At 35.3% G+C, this 18,689-nt stretch overlaps 1 pseudogene; it reads left to right on the top strand.

Annotated features, from left to right (window-relative positions):
- The first annotated feature begins 579 nt into the window (after positions 1-579).
- On the top strand, positions 580-954 carry LOC101674665 (annotated as a pseudogene).
- The last annotated feature ends 17,735 nt before the right edge of the window (positions 955-18,689 follow it).

Raw genomic sequence — 18,689 nt, 5'->3', positions numbered from 1 at the left:
GAGATACTAAAAAATGGAGAAAAGACTTCACAGCAGTATGAATGCAAAACAGATATTTAATAATAAAGATGTGTTAAAAAAGGAGGAATCTAAAGGAACTTTCTGATTCATTTAGTAACCAAAAAGATGATGCATGTGCTTGGTGTACAAATATTTATTATTTGCTTATGAACAAAGACTATTTTCTATGACCACTAAAAGGATGCTATACAAATGGAGTCAAGTCATATGAGTACCAAAACAGAAGTCTGAGTAGCTGAGTCTACCATAAGAATGGGAGATATTAATAGGAGCCTGAATGCCTAGGGATATTTAGAGCATTGACCAAAGAGATTTTAAAAATCCTTGAATTAACCTATAGTCTTCCTTAGTGTCTGGTTGCCTCCATCTACCTCTTACATTACAGACTAAATGCTAAATTTCTATCATATGATTTGATTTCTGTGAAAGTTAGCCATTTAAAAATATTGCCATAAATGCAGAAATAAGCAAAAGAAACCTCTTAGGAGTCATGAAAATGAAATGTACAACACTGCTATTTTGAACCATAGGAGACTTTTCCAACCAGGGTCCAGCAGAATGGCTCCCACTAAGAGGGGTGACGAAAAGAAGGGCCATTCTGTCGTCAATGAGGTAGTGACCAGAGAATACATATGCAGCATTCACAAGCATATCCATGGAATGGGTTTCGAGAAGTCTGCCTCTCAGGGACTGACAGACATCCGGAAATTTGCCAGGAAAGAGATGGGAACTCCAGATGTGTTCACTGACATCAGGCTCAACAAAGTTGTCTGGTCCGAAGGAACACGGAATGTTCCATAGCATATCCATGTGCGGTAGTCCAGAAAACGTACTGAGGATGGAGATTCACCAAACAAGCTGTACACGTTGGTAACCTATGTATCTGTCACCACTTTCAAAAATCTACAGACAGTTAATGTGGATGAGAACTAATTGCTGATTGTCAAATAAAAGTATAAAACTGAAAAAAAAAAGGGAGAAACTAAGATCCACTGTTACTAATTATAAACTTGTGTGTATATATTTAAAGCCAACAAATTGAAAGTATATACAAGTGAGGTGAAGAAACCAAACTGAGGAATTAGAAAAAATAAACAAAATGTCAGAAGACATTTATAATTAGTATAAATAGACCTATTACCCAACAAAACCCTTTGAAGATATCAAGGAGAAAGGACTCAAGAATATTCATTATGCTATATTTAAGCATAAGTAATGAGGAAGTATATATATTTTAATATAAGATAGTAATATTTTGTTTTCTTGTTGTTTGTCATCTGCCTCTCTTAAGAGGCTTTTGGTTATAAGTAACAGAAAAGGAGAGGTGTCTCAAAGCATGGTACATAAGAGCTCCAATTTCCCAATTTGCTAAGAAGAATGGAGCAAAGAAATTTGACTATTAGATTTTTACTTTTAAGTCATATTAGTAAACAAACTCGAATTCTACCAAAGGAAAGAAGGAGGTATGGTTGTTATTTAGATAACTAGGGAAGGCCTGCCATATTATCAGAACATTAAATATTAATAAAAGTTGTTAAAATACAACCATACTTTATTTTTTAAATTTTAATTATATTTTTATTTTTTTAATAAAAATTAATCTTTACATAAAAGATACACTAGCTTATTACTAAGAAAAGATAAGACATTCCATATATTTCTTGAGTAAATGAACAGATGTATTAAGCTTTAAATCCCAGCATTCATGAAATATCAAATAAAACACATTGTCATAATCATCAAATCATGTAATAATCCATAGACACTTTTTTTTTTTCATTTTCTTTCCCCAATTTTCTGGAAAACTCTGAAGAGTGAAACAAAAGTGAGACATTTGGTTGAATTTTAGAATTTACCTAAAAAATGCGTCCAAGAACAGGTAGAATGTCTTCAAAGATTTCCACAAGTATTATCAGGCTATCCAGAGGCCGATAAAATTGCAACTGAAGCTATCGCTAGCAGTTAGTGGTAAGCATCCCCAAAGCAGAAGGCTAAACTGTGTGAAGAGTACTGTGGGGGACTCCCTGCATTGCAGTAGAAGTTCACAGGAATTCATAAATGGGCTACTTACATGAATCTATCATTCAAATGGTATGTAAAATTTGTATGGGGTATCTTCTATCTGTTTAAAATGCACGATTAATTCTCAATTTAGTATAGGTACCTGGTAATACAATTAGAATTATAGTTTCAGTATTTTCATCTCACATTTTAATGTGAAAATGAAATAATATATTGCTGTCAATGAATTAAGTTATGGTAAGCAATTTGTCAGTAATAAATTTGAGTAATATATCCAAACGAGAATTCGGATTTACAATTCACTTTTGCAGCATGATTGAGCCCATAATGAACCATTTGATTCACTTGATCATAGTTTTATTCAGTATCCATACCTAAACTAAGCTATATTCAATTGATTGAGTTGCTCATATTATAATACATAAATATTTAAGTGATTATTCAGATGATACTGCACAATTTTTCAAAACATTTTATCGTACATTATATACGTGCATATATACAACATATATAAAAATACCTAATCATACACACACATTGAAGTCTGACTCTGTGTTATGCTCTGGGCTATAGGGAGTGCTAAATTAAGGCTCACAAACAGTTTGGAATTCAGAATACAATACATTAGGGAAATTTCCTGAAAGTGGAACTATGTGTTCAAAGTGTGGGTAGGGAAGGGATTGGGAAAAGTTGTTACCATACCAGTCCTCATTAAACCACTTTTCTCAAAATTGAGCACAGCTACCAAAATTTTTCAGTAGATCCACTATATCTAGGACTGTTAATCTCTTTCTTTTTTATAAAGTAGGTGAAGATATAGTCCTCCTTATAAACTTGCCATCACTTCTCTCTATAAGTACTGCCTCTATAGGTCCTTTCTGAAATGGGAGTTGGTAAATAATGTAGTAAATGGAAATCATACGAGAAAACCTTCAGTAAGCATCAAATGGAGCTGTGTTTTAACATTCAGTTGTTCTACTGCAGATTGTCCAAAGTAAAGACTGTTCAGTCATTAAGGATATTTAGTAGTTTAGAACATATAGTCTATGGTGATAGAGATTGTAATAATATGAGAAATATTCTTGTTGAATTTAATTCTCAATTTATAAACCCATATGTATAAATACAGTGTATAAACACAACGTATAAACACAGAGAAATCTTGCAAAGACATCTTGCTGTGAGCAGACATTCAAGGAGAATGTACAGTTAAATGTGCCCTAAGTTAGAAAACTAGATAGTAGACTTTTCAACATGGGCATATACAAAGTATATTTATATTTTAGCTCTTCCTTTTGATATGTTCTTTTACATTAATGTAAAACTTCAAGGTTTATAGAAAATTAATATGTACCAAGTGTTAACATATGTTAGAGGTGGACAATGATAACCTGAAATGAGTCATATTCATGGAATGCAGTATACTATTCATAGATTGTATTAATGTGCATCATCAACATATACCCAGTGGTGGCTTGCTAGGGCTGCCATAACAAAATACCACAAACTGAGTGGCAAACAACTGAAATTTATTTTTCTCACAGTTCTGGAAGCTAAAACTCCATGATCAAGGTGTCAGCAGACTTGATTTCCCCTGAGGCCTCACTCCTTGGTTTGTAGATGACTGCCTTCACACTGTGTCCTCACATGAGCTTTCCTTTCTGTGGATAAAGCTTATCCCTGGTGTCTCTGAATGTCCAAATTTCCTTTTCTTATGAGAACACCAGTCAGGGGGCGCCTGGGTGGCTCAGTGGGTTAAGTCTCTACCTTTAGGTCAGGTAATGATCTCAGGGTTCTGGGATCAAGCCCCACATCAGGCTTCTGCTCAGCAGGGAGCCTCCTTCCCCGCCCCCTTGCCTGCCTCTCTGCCTACTTGTGATCTCTCTCTCTGTGTCAAATAAATAAAATCTAAAACAAAACAAAACAAAACCAAAAAACCCACCAGTGAGATAGGATTAAGTTCTACCTGAAAGGTTTCATTTTAACTTAATCACCTCTTTAAAGTGTCTATCTCTAAATAAGTCACATTTTGAGGTATTGGGGGTTAGGGCTTCAACACAGGAATTTCTTTGGGGGGGCAAACTTTAGTCCACAGCAGTAATGTAATAATTGCATATGAAATTAAATTCTTCATGATAGGACATTTGATTTTATGTCTTTCTTATGCTCTTTAATTTTATAAGTATCAAACTGAGTTTGTATTCCATATTCCAATAAAACTATTTGGATGCATAAAGAATAATAATGTACTGAGATTTTACATATCTTCTGTTTCACAGAAGGGAAGCAACTTCAGGTGAGAGATACTTGTTTTAATTGTTGAATTGAGGCAAAGTGTCATGTTTAAAATAGAAAGAGGAGGATTGTCATTTTACAGGTAGGTAAATAGCTGTAAACAACTTATATGTGAATGTAGAGAAAATTTGTAAGAGGTAAGTGTACTAACTTCTAATCTCCATCTTCAGTTACACTGCTATAATTGGTGTTGACCACAGTAGACTGAGTGCTTGTAGTCCAAACACTGAATTCCTGGTCAAGATCCTCTGGTCATGTCCCACCGCACTCTTTACTCACACCATCTGCTCTTTACTCACACCGTCTGCTTCCCATTTTAGAGATTCTGATTGCTGGTCCCCAAGAAATATTCGAATTGACTCGTTATTCCCTTGGATTCCTCCTTAACATTGCATCTCTCTTCTAACTCAAACCCATGAGGTCTGTGCTGTCTGTTATTTACATTCTCTAACTGGGATTAACATTGTTCCTTAACTCATGGTGTGAAAGTGAGCTTAAATCTCCTTTCATAGCAGAGATCTTATTCTGTCAACTACATACCTTATTCTTATTCTGTTCTGTCAACTATATACTATATATATACATACATATATATGTATACACACACGCGCGCGCACACACACACACACACATACACACATACAGTTAACAATGCCTCAAGACATTGTCCCTATATTGTTTTCTTTCCAAAGTCCTTACAAAATAAGTTGACCATACCATTATGGTCTTAGAAAACAAACAAAAAATGAAAAACAAACACAACAAGGAAACAAAACAACCATATATGCAAAAACTTGCAGCCCACTTGGAAAGTTATTGAAAATCTAGATAAGATAAAAATTAAATAGAGTCATCAGCATTTTCAGGTGTTTATCCCAAACATTACAAGTGTGCTGGTATGGAAAAAGGTGACATCTTTTGACAATAAGCCACAACCTAAAATTGCACATTAACCACATTTTCAATGGAGATCATTTTTTTCTTTGCATACATGAACTGTAATACATTTCAGACTATCCAATGAAAGTGCCATAAAGTCTAGAATTATGAGAAAAATATTATTTTCTCTAACATAATAACAGGGAAAATATTCGTTCATTCCCTATATCTGTGGGCAGGGGTACTCTGCTTTCAAATTGTTTCTATTCTCTGTTCTCATAAATACAAGTTCTCTATCACTTATTTCAAGTAGCCTGAAGCAATGAATTATTTTATATGCTTTAAATTTTGAATTAAAGTAGAGGAGTCAGGGCTTTTGTTTGCAAAGAACAAAAATATCCTTTAAATCACCTCAAGAGGATATGAATTTATCAATTGCTGTTAGAAGTTCACACTCTTTTTTCTTTAAATTCAATTAGCTAACATATAGTATATCATTAGTTTCAGCTGTAGAGTTTAGTAATTCGTCAGTTGCATGTAACACCCAGTGCTCATCCCATCACATGCCCTCCTCAATGCCCATCACCTTATTACCCCATCTCTCCATCCCCCCACTCCCGGCAATCTGGAAGTTTCCCAAGCAGCTCTCAGAATCTTAAGGAATGGTTGAGTACCCACCTTTCATGACTGAAAATCAGCAGCATCAAGAAAATTATGCCACGAGACTGTTCTAGTAGCAACATACTGATCCAGCCAGGCACAGGCACTATAGCTTGACCTGTGCGTGCTTCCATTGGGCACCATTGCGAGAACTACTGCCAAAATCTCCTTGAAAATGGAGTGTTGCTGCATAACGAATTCTATGTATTGCTTACTTCTCCACATGACCAATTTTCAGATGAAAACTTCACACATCGATTCTGATTTGTAGAACCTAGGCCAAATCTAAGTGCTCTGCAAGGAGAGGCAAATTTTAATTTTTCTTTGGGAGAATTCTCAAACATGTGAAAAAATACTCCGTCATGACAAGTGGCCAAAAGAATGACAAATGTCTATTACATGGAGATAATGTGGTTGGTATATTTAATTAATCCTTTCAAGCTGAGCTTTAATTTAGAATGGGGGAACCAAGTAGAATAATCAATCATTTTCATGTAACCCAAAGAGACAAGAGAAAGAGGAATTACAATTAGTGTTCTCCATAGGTGTGGCTGGTAGGAAGCACATTCTTGGAAAGGAAAGAAGGATTTCTTTTCTTCTAAGTAATATAGTAATTTATTAATACTTAGTATCTCTTGCCTCCATTCCTAGAGAATAAATATTTTAATTAAAGATGGAAAATGTATATAAAAAGATTAGTTCTATCCTAGAGATTCCTCTGTTAGTTCAGTTACAAAAGTAGGAATAGTTAATTGCTCCAACTCACAGAACTCTATTTTGTATGTTATTGAATATATCAGGTTTTATATTTTTACCTATTTGGAGTTAGTCAAGGTTGAAACCAGTTATACTGAATTGTACTGTTAAGGAAAGGGGGGCAAGCAAAGGGACAGAGTGGGTAAATAAGGTAAGGAATGCTAAGTGCAAAAGGCACATAGACTTTGTTTTGGGAGCGCCTGCATGGCCCAGTCAGTTAAGCATCTGACTTCAGCTCAGGTCATGATCTCAAGGTCCTGGGACTAAGCCCTGTATGATCACTAGTGGGGAGTCTGCTTCTCCCTCTCCTTCTATCCCTATCCCCCCTCCACTCATGGACACACACACTTTCTCTCTCAAATAAAGAAAACTTTAGCAGGAATTAAAAACAAACGACCATTTTGATTTATCTCCGTTAATCTGTGAGACATTACCTGGCATCTGACTGAGGTAGGCTTGCTTTATAAGAATACATGTGGATAGAAATTTATAGGTTTGTATTTCTTTTTAAGAGCCATCTTGCTAGTTTGAACAAGATCTCAGATAAGTTTTCAGTTGCATTTTTTTCCTGTAACAACTGCACTTTCTACTTTCTTTGCTATTGCAATAGATATAAACTTTGTGTCAATATGCAATGAATTCACTTCCCTAAATTTTACTTTAAGCCTCATTTTTATTTTAAAACATGCATTTTTACCAAAAGGGTTATGGTTAGGTTGGTGGAAGAGTAGTTAGGAAAGCATATTCCAGTTAAAGCCAAAGAAAGTACACCTTCGTGGTGTCAGGAAGTCTGCTCAGATTTCAAGATGATATGTTGCATGTTGAGTGAAGTGGAAAACTCCTGAGAGAATAATTTGGGAAAGTTATATATTTATGCTTGATTATTATTCTTCAACACAATTGTATTCCCATGAAGATACCTTCCCTTTAATAATCTAAATCAGGTTCTCAAATTCCCTGCGCTGAGGAGCAGCAAATAATGCCTTATGTCTCAGCATCCCCTTCCAACACAGAAATATGTGCCTGTGCCTCCATGCACACATACATTTAGCCATGGTTTTTAGTAAATTACTCTCCTTAGTGATATAATGCGATGCTACATAAAATACCTCCAAAATGACATGTTTTCCTATTAGTATGATTTCAATAAAACTTTGTATTTCTTTATAGGTACTCAAAAATGTTCCATCATAGGGTAGAAGATGAATGATATTTGTGTGAATGAGACACCCACATGGGCTTATGCTAGATGCTCTGGCCTGTTGAGAATTTAAAGCAACCTTGGGAATTGTGTTGTGATAATTTTTTTAACTTTTAAAGACAAAAGGAATAACATATTTTGAGTCTCGTTCATACAATAAGTTCTTGCTAATTTGTTCTTCCATCTCTTTCCTTTTTTAGATATGTTAAGCCTCATTTGGTGACCTTCTGTTTTCTCTAATTATATCACATAATTAATTTGCCCCTTTCCAGCACTTTACACATATACATGTTTTGAGATATATCATTTTACTCACATTGATTGGTTAGTTGTATATCTCTCTTTGGTGTTTCTAACCACCATTGTTATATTACCAATATATGATTAATAGAAAGCATTAAGTCATTGTTACCTCAATTAAAATAAAATTTGAAAATAAAATTATAAAATATTTAATAATATGTTAAATAGGAAAAATGTTATAATGGTTTGGGCACAGTCTTTTAGAAAGAGTATGTATGTATCTCTACATATGTACATAAAGGCATGTACCTTCTAATTGATGAAAACAATGGCAGAGAGAAGTCAGAACCAGAAAAATTCAAATATAAATTCTAAATGCCATTACTTATTTTAGGAAACAATTTGTATGTAGTAATAGGCTGCTGCTCCTTTTCTTTTATAATATTCCTAGAAACACAGAGTTTGTATTGCAACTTTGAAAATAATTTCCTATGGGAAATACTAGAACCTTACTTAAGATTGAATAGGAAACCATCTTCTCAACAGTTTTAAACAAGTCTTTAATTGTGGTTGGGTATAAAGAGTGGAGGAAAGCATTGGTAATGCTTACCAATATTGGTAAGGTGTTATGTCCTTTACTTAATCTTATGTCAATGAAGTAAAAAAGATAAAACAGGGAACAGAAGAAAACTGCTACAAAATTTCAATTAATATTCTCAGATGAGAGGTTATTGCATCTACAAACAAAAATAGAAAATCATGAAATAAACAGTCATAAATATTTCTTTTTTTTTAATTAATTTTTTATTTTTTATAAACATATATTTTTATCCCCAGGGGTACAGGTCTGTGAATCACCAGGTTTACACACTTCACAGCACTCACCAAAGCACATACCCTCCCCAATGTCCATAATCCCACCTCCTTCTCCCAAACCCCCTCCCCCCAGCAACCCTCAGTTTGTTTTGTGAGATTAAGAGTCACTTATGGTTTGTCTCCCTCCCAATCCCATCTTGTTTCATTTATTCTTCTCCTACCCACTTAAGCCCCCATGTTGCATCACCACTTCTTCATATCAGGGAGATCATATGATAGTTGTCTTTCTCTGCTTGACTTATTTCGCTAAGCATGATACGCTCTAGTTCCATCCATGTTGTCACAAATGGCAAGATTTCATTTCTTTTGATGGCTGCATAGTATTCCATTGTGTATATATACCACATCTTCTTGATCCATTCATCTGTTGATGGACATCTAGGTTCTTTCCATAGTTTGGCTATTGTGGACATTGCTGCTATAAACATTCGGGTGCACTTGCCCCTTTGGATCACTACGTTTGTATCTTTAGGGTAAATACCCAATAGTGCAATTGCTGGGTCATGGGGCAGTTCTATTTTCAACATTTTGAGGAACCTCCATGCTGTTTTCCAGAGTGGCTGCACCAGCTTGCATTCCCACCAACAGTGTAGGAGGGTTCCCCTTTCTCCGCATCCTCCCCAGCATCTGTCATTTCCTGACTTGTTGATTTTAGCCATTCTGACTGGTGTGAGGTGATATCTCATTGTGGCTTTGATTTGTATTTCCCTGATGCCGAGTGATATGGAGCACTTTTACATGTGTCTGTTGGCCATCTGGATGTCTTCTTTGCAGAAATGTCTGTTCATGTCCTCTGCCCATTTCTTGATTGGATTATTTGTTCTTTGGGTGTTGAGTTTGCTAAGTTCTTTATAGATTCTGGACACTAGTCCTTTATCTGATATGTCGTTTGCAAATATCTTCTCCCATTCTGTCAGTTGTCTTTTGATTTTGTTAACTGTTTCCTTTGCTGTGCAAAAGCTTTTGATCTTGATGAAATCCCAATAGTTCATTTTTGCCCTTGCTTCCCTTGCCTTTTGCGTTGTTCCTAGGAAGATGTTGCTGCGGCAGAGGTCAAAGAGGTTGTTGCCTGTGTTCTTCTCAAGGATTTTGATGGATTCCTTTCGCACATTGAGGTCCTTCATCCATTTTGAGTCTATTTTTGTGTGTGGTGTAAGGAAATGGTCCAATTTCATTTTTCTGCATGTGGTTGTCCAATTTTCCCAGCACCATTTATTGAAGAGGCTGTCTTTTTTCCATTGGACATTCTTTCCTGCTTTGTCGAAGATTAGTTGACCATAGAGTTGAGGGTCTATTTCTGGGCTCTCTATTCTGTCCCATTGATCTATGTGTCTGTTTTTGTGCCAGTACCATGCTGTCTTGATGATGACAGCTTTGTAATAGAGCTTGAAGTCCGGAATTGTGATGCCACCAACGTTGGCTTTCTTTTTCAATATCCCTTTGGCTATTCGAGGTCTTTTCTGGTTCCATATAAATTTTAGAATTATTTGTTCCATTTCTTTGAAAAAGATGGATGGTACTTTGATAGGAATTGCATTAAATGTGTATTTCTAGTAGTGGTATTCCTTTCCCTAGTTCTAAGGCTTTCCTGATTAAAGTACCACAATTAATAACATTATTTCTGAGTATTCAGTCTACACTGAATGGAATTATTAAAATAACCTTGGTAAATCTGACATTGATTTTATTGCTATATACATTTAATTAAAAAGGTACTTATTTTGCAAATGGAAAAGATATTTTTAAACTCCCTCAGTCCTATGAAATAAAAATGTCACTCAAGTCTTGTTTTCTTAATGAAATGTCTAGTTCAGATTTTTTTTCAAAAACTGAAATTCCAAATTCAATATTGCCCCGTGGTGTGTGTCTGAAATGTCACTGCAGTCTCATAACTAAAACAACTTTGTCTCAAATTAATCTACAGTCATGAAGCTGTAGTCTGGTGCAACATGTGTGCACCAAAATCTGGCCCTCAACCTCACCCCTGGACCTTCTCCCCCAAGTTATTCTTTTCTGTACTTGTCCACAGATAAGTAGATACTTCTGTATTTATCCCCCGACTTGTTTTACTGAGGTTCTCTCTTTGTGTCTAGTGGGACATTCATTCTGTGTTCGATGGGCTACTGATGTTGGATATAAAACGCAATGAATTTTGTTCTTGAACATGAAGTGGGGGAGATTGTAAACAGAAAACACTGATTATTAATATATATGTTCCTTTCAATTCTATTAAAGATTATTTGTTTATTTATTTGATAAAGACTCAGCGATTGAGGGAACATAAACAGGGAACTGGGGAAGGAGAAGCAGGCTTCCTGCTGATCAGAGAGCCCAACGCAGGGCTTGATCTCAGGACCCTGGGACCATGGCCTGAGCCAAAGCAGATGCTTAATGACTGAGCTACCCAGGCAAACCTGTTCCTTTCAATTTTAATGCAGAGAAGGAAGCAGTTAAGTGTAAGAAAAAGAGGAAGTAGCAAATAGATTGAGCTTCCAAAGGTAGTAAAATGGAATGAGAGTCAAGACTCTGATGGGGAGGGAGAGATTAGGAATGAGTAATAGGTAGAAAGAGCACTCCTTCTAGACATTAGTAGGGGAGCAGTAAAATGGTGCTGACTCCATCTGTAGATTTGTATGTGGAAGTTGTTCAAATTTCATCTCATTGCTCAACTCTTTTCTATGAACATTATGCAAACACATCAGCTAAAAATAAAATTGGATGTATAGGGTGTGAAAAATTTGGATAAGAATGGCAATTTTTGAAATATCTACTATGTAAAGGGGAGAAAAAATAAACGTGATAGGATTGCCAGCATTCAATTTATGTTGAAGACCATGAATATATAGAAGCACCCATCTGTGAGTGTGGGTAGATTTCTCTGGATAGTGCTTAGGTTCAGAGGAGATGGAAAGATTTATCTAGGGTTGGAATTTTCCCTGGTTGTACTGAAAAGGCAATATAATCAATATAAGAGTTGATAACACTGGACAGAAAAACCCAAGTTAGAAGGACAGCAATGGTTCAGTTCTAACGAGAAAAGAGTAGCTAATTTTTGTTGTTGTTGTTGTTTAAGATTTTATTTAATTACTTGACAGAGAGATCACAAGTAGACAAAGAGTAGGGAGAGAGAGAGGGGAAAGCAGGCTTCCCAGTGAGCAGAGAACCGGACCTGCGGCTCCATCCCTGGACCGTGAGATCATGACCTGAGCCGAAGGCAGAGGCTTAATCCACTGAGTCACCCAGCCATCCTGAACGACTAAAGAGCTCTGTGAGGTCAAAGAGCAGTGGTGTTGTGTGTAACTATGTGATAAAGCTAGACAGACAGGAACTTGTCATGAAATCAATCTATCTGAACATATCATTTCAAAGGTGGAGTTGTGCCAGATGATTTAAAATGTCCCAGGTGTGTCCACAGCAATGATGGGCTGCAGTTGTTTTAAGTCTTGCTCAACAACAAGCCTCAGTTCATGTGTGTATACTTCTCACAAATCTAGTCAGTATTTCTAAGCCAGTTTGCTTAAATACCTACTCTCTTTCTAATAAAATTAGATGTGCAGCATCATAACCCATATCACTGTAAAGGAATTTCAGAGACATTTGTCCTGGGTGATGTATCAGCCAATTATTTTTGACCATCGCTGGATTACCTATCACAAAACACATTTTCACACTCAGATATTGCAAGCCTCAAAGTGAAAAATGAACTCACAGGGATAGTCACACACCAAGCATTACTAACCAGTTTGCAGGTGGGGGTTATAGATCACCAAAGGAACTATGCTTCCTTTACACTAAAGATCCTACCTATATGTGTTGTAAAATAGACAATCATCAACTAGCGGCATATAAGTCAGAGTAAATGACAGATTAAACAGAGAATATTTCGTCTGCTGTGATAAACAATTCCATTACAGCATAATAGCATGCAAGATCTAAAAAAAGAAATAAGATCTAGGGGAAAAGGAGAAAAGGCATTCTATATAAGGAAAACAACCTCTATCCTGCCTTCTAATTCCCCAAATCTTTAAGTTTATATGCAGATTATTGCTCACAACTTATCTTCTAGGCTTTCTCTGTGCCTCTGATGTGATGGCAAAGACATCTGTCCTCTGACTTCTGGTGTGCTCACTTCTGTGCATTCCACAGCTATCTCTTTGCCTTGCTTTGAATCAAACTCCTAGGTTTCATCCAGAGAAAAAAAAAGAGCCCCTGTTCCCACCAATTCCTGTTTATAATTCTTTGAGGATGACTGTTTCCTTTTTCTAGTGTAATAATTCATCAGGGTATCAGTTCATCATCAATAATATCTATATTTTGTTAAATCTGTCTGAATAATATTATAATAAGAACTGACTGTTTACACGAGATGGAAACAAAGTAGTCCTTTAAATAAATGCTAACTTATTGCTTATGTGCCAAAGAACAATCTTTTTCTGTAAGGACCTAGAATGGTGAAATAGAACCAAAGTAGGAGAAACTCCTTAAACTAGAAGTTTTTTTAAAAAAAAATGTACAATGTTTCAGAGTCCATTTGGATGTGGAAAGACAAACTTCAACTAAATTGTGTTTCAATATATTTTTGTTTGTATTTTAATTTTATTTAAATAAAAGCATTATCGAATTTGGAGAAGTGGACTTCTATGAATTGGGATTCTGTTTCCAGTAAGAAAGTCTTAACTCTTTGCCATAAAGTTGAGTGAAAAGTAATTTTTTCCTCCTATTTTTGAGTTAACATAGTGCAATGTTGTTTTCATGTATTTTCAGCTTCAGTTGAACTAGAGGAAATATTGAACATAGAGTTAACTATACAGATTTCATTGGTTCAAGGAAAAAAATTCCCTTTGGAATCTTTGAAGGCAAATGCACCTTAACACTAGTGTGAAAATTTCCATCTGATAGCTTTAGAAGTATGCAGCAAGAGGAGACTACCCATCACTCTGGTCTTCTCATATTTCTCCTGAAATGAACACTTATTCTTAATGGTGAATGAAATTATCCACACTGAGACTGCGCAGGAGCTGCAGATGAATTATAGGCTGTGATGTAGATAGGAAAATTACTACCCAAATTTTATAGATGAGGAAACTGAGAGTCAGAAAATGTAAGTTTAGGTAACTGCTATTATAGGATAAAGGTACAAATTCAGGTATACCCATCTTTCTCGAAACTGTAGTTTTTGTTTTTGAATTTTTAAAAATAATTTCCCTTGGTTCTCAACTGAGAATCCGTTCACCCCCCAGGGCACACTGGCAATGTCTGAAGACTTTCTTTGATTGTCACAACTGGAGGATGCTCCTGGCAGCTTGTGAGCAGAGGTCACAATGCTGCTAAACATCCTGAAAGGTATGGGACGGCACTCCACCCCTACCCACACCAAAGAATTATCTGGCCTCAAAAGTCAATAGTGCCAAGTTGATATTGCCTAGATATTACTGCCTTAGATACTACTGATGTGTTTCAGTATATGGAAAAACCTGCATTTACAGAGGCATTGTGGGAACCGAACAAATCTTTCATCCTTGTGTTTGCACACAAGCTTGCTGAAAAAAGCAAACTTGCTGGTTGAATCTCCTAGAACAAATAAGATGTCTCTGTAGTATTTCCCAGAATACGCAGCTACACTTCAAGAGCACCAGTGTAATTCTTACTAGGTCACTAATCAAGCGGGAGAAACTAAAGCTATGGGTTGTAGCTGGGTCATTCTTTCCAACTAACTAATTAAGCTTAATGCATTGTATTCACACTCTTTGAGAGCAAAAGGTTTGTTTTTGATCAGAGGCTTTTTCTGGCTTCAGTATTATTAAAGGGTCCTCAGTAGAGACAAGCCTAAGCAAAGAAAGGAATACAGATTTAAACAACTATAAAATGAAAAGTAGTTTGCATATTTGGATAATACCCTTCTTCTAGGGCTATAAATCAAGATGCCCAAACAGAGGAAATTGAAAAGTTTGAGCTATATTTGTTTCTCATCAATCAAATAGTCTTAAACACAAAATTTGTCATTGTAGACAAAAATCAGTCATCTCTTAGTGAGTGTTACAAAAAAGTCTTCGTCATCAAGAACGTTCTTTCTTCTTTAACACACCTATGGCTGACAAATACCATGTTAATGTGGATGCTCTCTGTGCTGCATGTATAAAGAAAAACATCAACGAATTTATCACTAGTATGCTTAATTACCATAAAATGATTGTGGTTTAAATTTTCTTCTGACACAAACTTGTTTTAGAAATAACTTGGGGGTCCCTGGGTGGCTCAATGGGTTGAAGCCTCTGCCTTCAGCTCAGGTCATGATCCTAGAGTACTGGGATCGAGCCCTGCATCAGGCTCTCTGCTCAGCAGGGAGCCTGCTTCCTCCTCTCTCTCTGCCTGCCTCTCTGCCTACTTGTGATCTCTGTCTGTCAAATAAATAAATAAAATCTTAAAAAAAAAAAAAAGAAAGAACTTGGAATATAAGCTAGAGAGGAATTGAATTTTTCTTTAAATATTTAGTATTTTTTAAAGTAAAAATAAAATAGATAAATATACATCAGAAAATTTAACAAAGGAGAAGGAAAAATTGAAAGTATATACAAATGGTACCCATTAATTACCCAACCAGAAAGAAGAGATTCTTAACTTGTTAATGTACTATATAAAGCTGGGCTCAAAATACAGTTAATAGACTTTCATTTAACATTGTTATAAACATTTCCTATGTACATGAATATTCTTTGAAGTATTTTTAAATGCCTACCTAGTATAAAATTATTTAATTAGAGAAATTAGGCACACTTATTGCAAAAACTTGAAAATAAAAGTGAGGAAACACAAGAAAACTCATCTAATTACAATCATTTAGAATAACTAATGAGACTATTTTAAAGTACATTGCATAACATCTTATGCATGCATCTTTATTGAAATATTTTATCAAAAAACAAGTTATATATGCAGACATAATGGTTTCTAACTTACTTTTTCTACTCAAAATATCATTAACAAATTTAAACATGTTTAAATATTCCCTAAAATACTATCTTAATGACTATGTAGTATTTTACTGAATGCTTAAAATACTGTTATCTTAATAAATTCCTGCTTTTGAATTTAAAATTTCATAGTTTAGAAATTCTAAACAATGCTTCATAGAACATCCATATAGCAAAATCCTTGCCACCATATACATTACTACTTTTTAAAAAACTGTCTGGGAATGATATTGCTTTCATAACGAGAATGCATCTTTAAATAAATTTTGGATATATATTCACAGAGTCCTTTTCAAAAAAAGTTTGTGCTAATTTGTATTCTCAAAGGCATTTTAAATGACTGGTGAATGCTTCATCCTGAGCTCTCTCCGGAGTAATAGTGTTGTGGCTCATTAATTAAACATTCATGCATCTGAGAATTCTAGCTGTATACTATATGGGGCTGAAAAAATTACTTTAAACATATAGTCCCTTCTTTCAAAGTGTTTACTAGTTAGGAATATCAAACAATTAGTAGGTAGTTGCGAAGCAGCAAATAAAATCCAAGAAAGTTATCTTCTAATCCTTTAAAGAAATGTACAATGATAATGTAATTGAGAAAACTATTTCAAAGCTAAAAAATATATTTTGAAGACATTTATAAATTCAAATTGACATAAATGCTTTTAAAGGGCATTTCAAATAGCATGAATGACAAAAGCAAATATTTAGAGATAGCAGTACATGTGCACTGGATGTATTACAAGGTAATTCATCATGGAAGATTCTCATTGGAAACAGTTACAGGTGAAACTGGAATAATGGGTTTGTGAATTGTGGTGTAAAAATTGTGGGATAAAGTCTAAAGATTTATCTTTTTAAAAAAATATATTTTATTTATTTATTTGACCGACAGAGATCACAAGTAGGCAGAGGCAGGCAGGGAGAGAGAAGGGGAAGCAGGCTCCCTGCTGAGCAGAGAGCCCCATGTGGGGCTCGATCTCAGGACCCTGAGATCATGACCTGAGCCGAAGGCAGAGGCTTAACCCACTGAGCCACCCATGTGCCCCTAAAGATTTATCTTTGATAAATCTTGCAAGTCTACCCATGAAAGAAGGAAACTGGGGGAAATTGTGGCTAAAATGAACAGTAAATTAAAACTTGTTCAAGGAAAGAAATTACTAAAGGGAAGGTTTATGTCTCTATAAGAGAAGAGGGACAATATGTCCATATTCCTTATCTCACTGAAGGTGAGAGAACTCTATGTACACATGTACACATATTCGAAAGTATTTTTTTAATATCAGCACACAGAGGTGATTCTGCTTCAAATTTCTTTCTTTCTTTCTTTCTTTCTTTCTTTCTTTCTTTCTTTCTTTCTCTCTTTCTTTCTTTCTTTCTTCTTTCCTTCTGTTATTTAGTTTAGGGGGAAGGGACAGAAGGAGAGGGAGAGAGAGAATCTTCAGTGGACTCCCCACTGAGCATGGAGCCTGATATGGCCATGCTTGATTTTAAGATACTGAGATCATGACCTGAGCCAAAATCAAGAGTCAGATGCTTAACTGACTGAGCCACCCAGGTGCCCCCAGCCTCAAATTTCTAATTCATGGAATAAATGTCCACTGTCAGCAGATGTGGAAAGAGCTCATGAGTGTTAAATTTCAGGACAAAAGTATTAAATATTCATGTCACATTTTAAAATTTTAGCAAAATAACTATATGCTGAAAATAGGGTTCTGCTTCATTTCTATCTTGGTTTGTTTTGATCTATGAAGTCTTTTTTATGTATTTTTTCCAGATCACAAAGCAATAATTGCATAATTTTAAAAGTTTGAAAAATATAGAAGATTATAAGGAAGAAAATATAAATTACCCATAATACAAGTACTCAAATTAAAATTTAAATTATGAATATTTCATATAATGCACGTGTACCCAGTATGGAGATTAATTTGAATGGCTGGATGTAATTTGCTTGTGTTAATCTAGATCCTTTGAGAAGAATGTCAGATGGAATTAGACCCATAGGGACTTACTGGAGAAAACAATGTTGAGAAAAAATGGAGCAAGTAAGAGGATGTTAGGAGTGCCATTGGACGGTAATGTAGCTTGAATGTAGTGCAAGGGAAAGGGAGAGAAAGAAGGAAGGGAGGGAGGGAAGGAAGGCAGGAGAAATGCCACTGACTACAATGTCATTCTAAATTTTGACAAGTCTGACAGGGATTCCTGGAGCCCAAGTCACCTAAAACCTAAGTGGCATATCTCTCAAGTATTAATTTGCTTTACTATTCCTTATTATGCTCAGTCATTGGTGGAGTATCCTGTAGGAAGTGCCACATTAGCACAAGCTCACTGATAGATTTCAAAGTGCAACAGCTGAGGCAGCAGGAGATGACAGGTGCATTTTCATGGTTTCCGTATTGCTTTACAAAACATTTATTATTTTGGGTAGTGGTAGTTTTCTTTAAAAAATGAAATCTAAATTGAAGTCTCCTATGCAGACCTCTATAATCTTAGTCTTCTGCCTCACTCTTAAAAAGGAATCATTAACAAAAAGTTGGTGATGGAAATTCTCACAATCTTTTAATGTACTCTTAGTACGTTGTTACAAAAGTAGAGTTTTGTAAGTTTTATAATATTATATATATGATAGTTTATTGTGCATATATTATTACATAATGATTCTTTCAGTGGATTTTTTTTTTCAGGATATATTTGTATAGATGCATGCAATTCTAGTTCATTATTTTCACTGCTATATGGCTGTCCATCATATAAAAATATCA

This window comes from Mustela putorius, unplaced genomic scaffold, assembly GCF_011764305.1.
Source record: "Mustela putorius furo isolate JIRA1106 unplaced genomic scaffold, ASM1176430v1.1 tig00003834_pilon_pilon_pilon, whole genome shotgun sequence".
Taxonomy (NCBI): domain Eukaryota; kingdom Metazoa; phylum Chordata; class Mammalia; order Carnivora; family Mustelidae; genus Mustela; species Mustela putorius.
The sequence above is the reverse complement of the archived record's forward strand: the minus strand, read 5'-3'. Positions and strand labels throughout refer to the sequence as shown.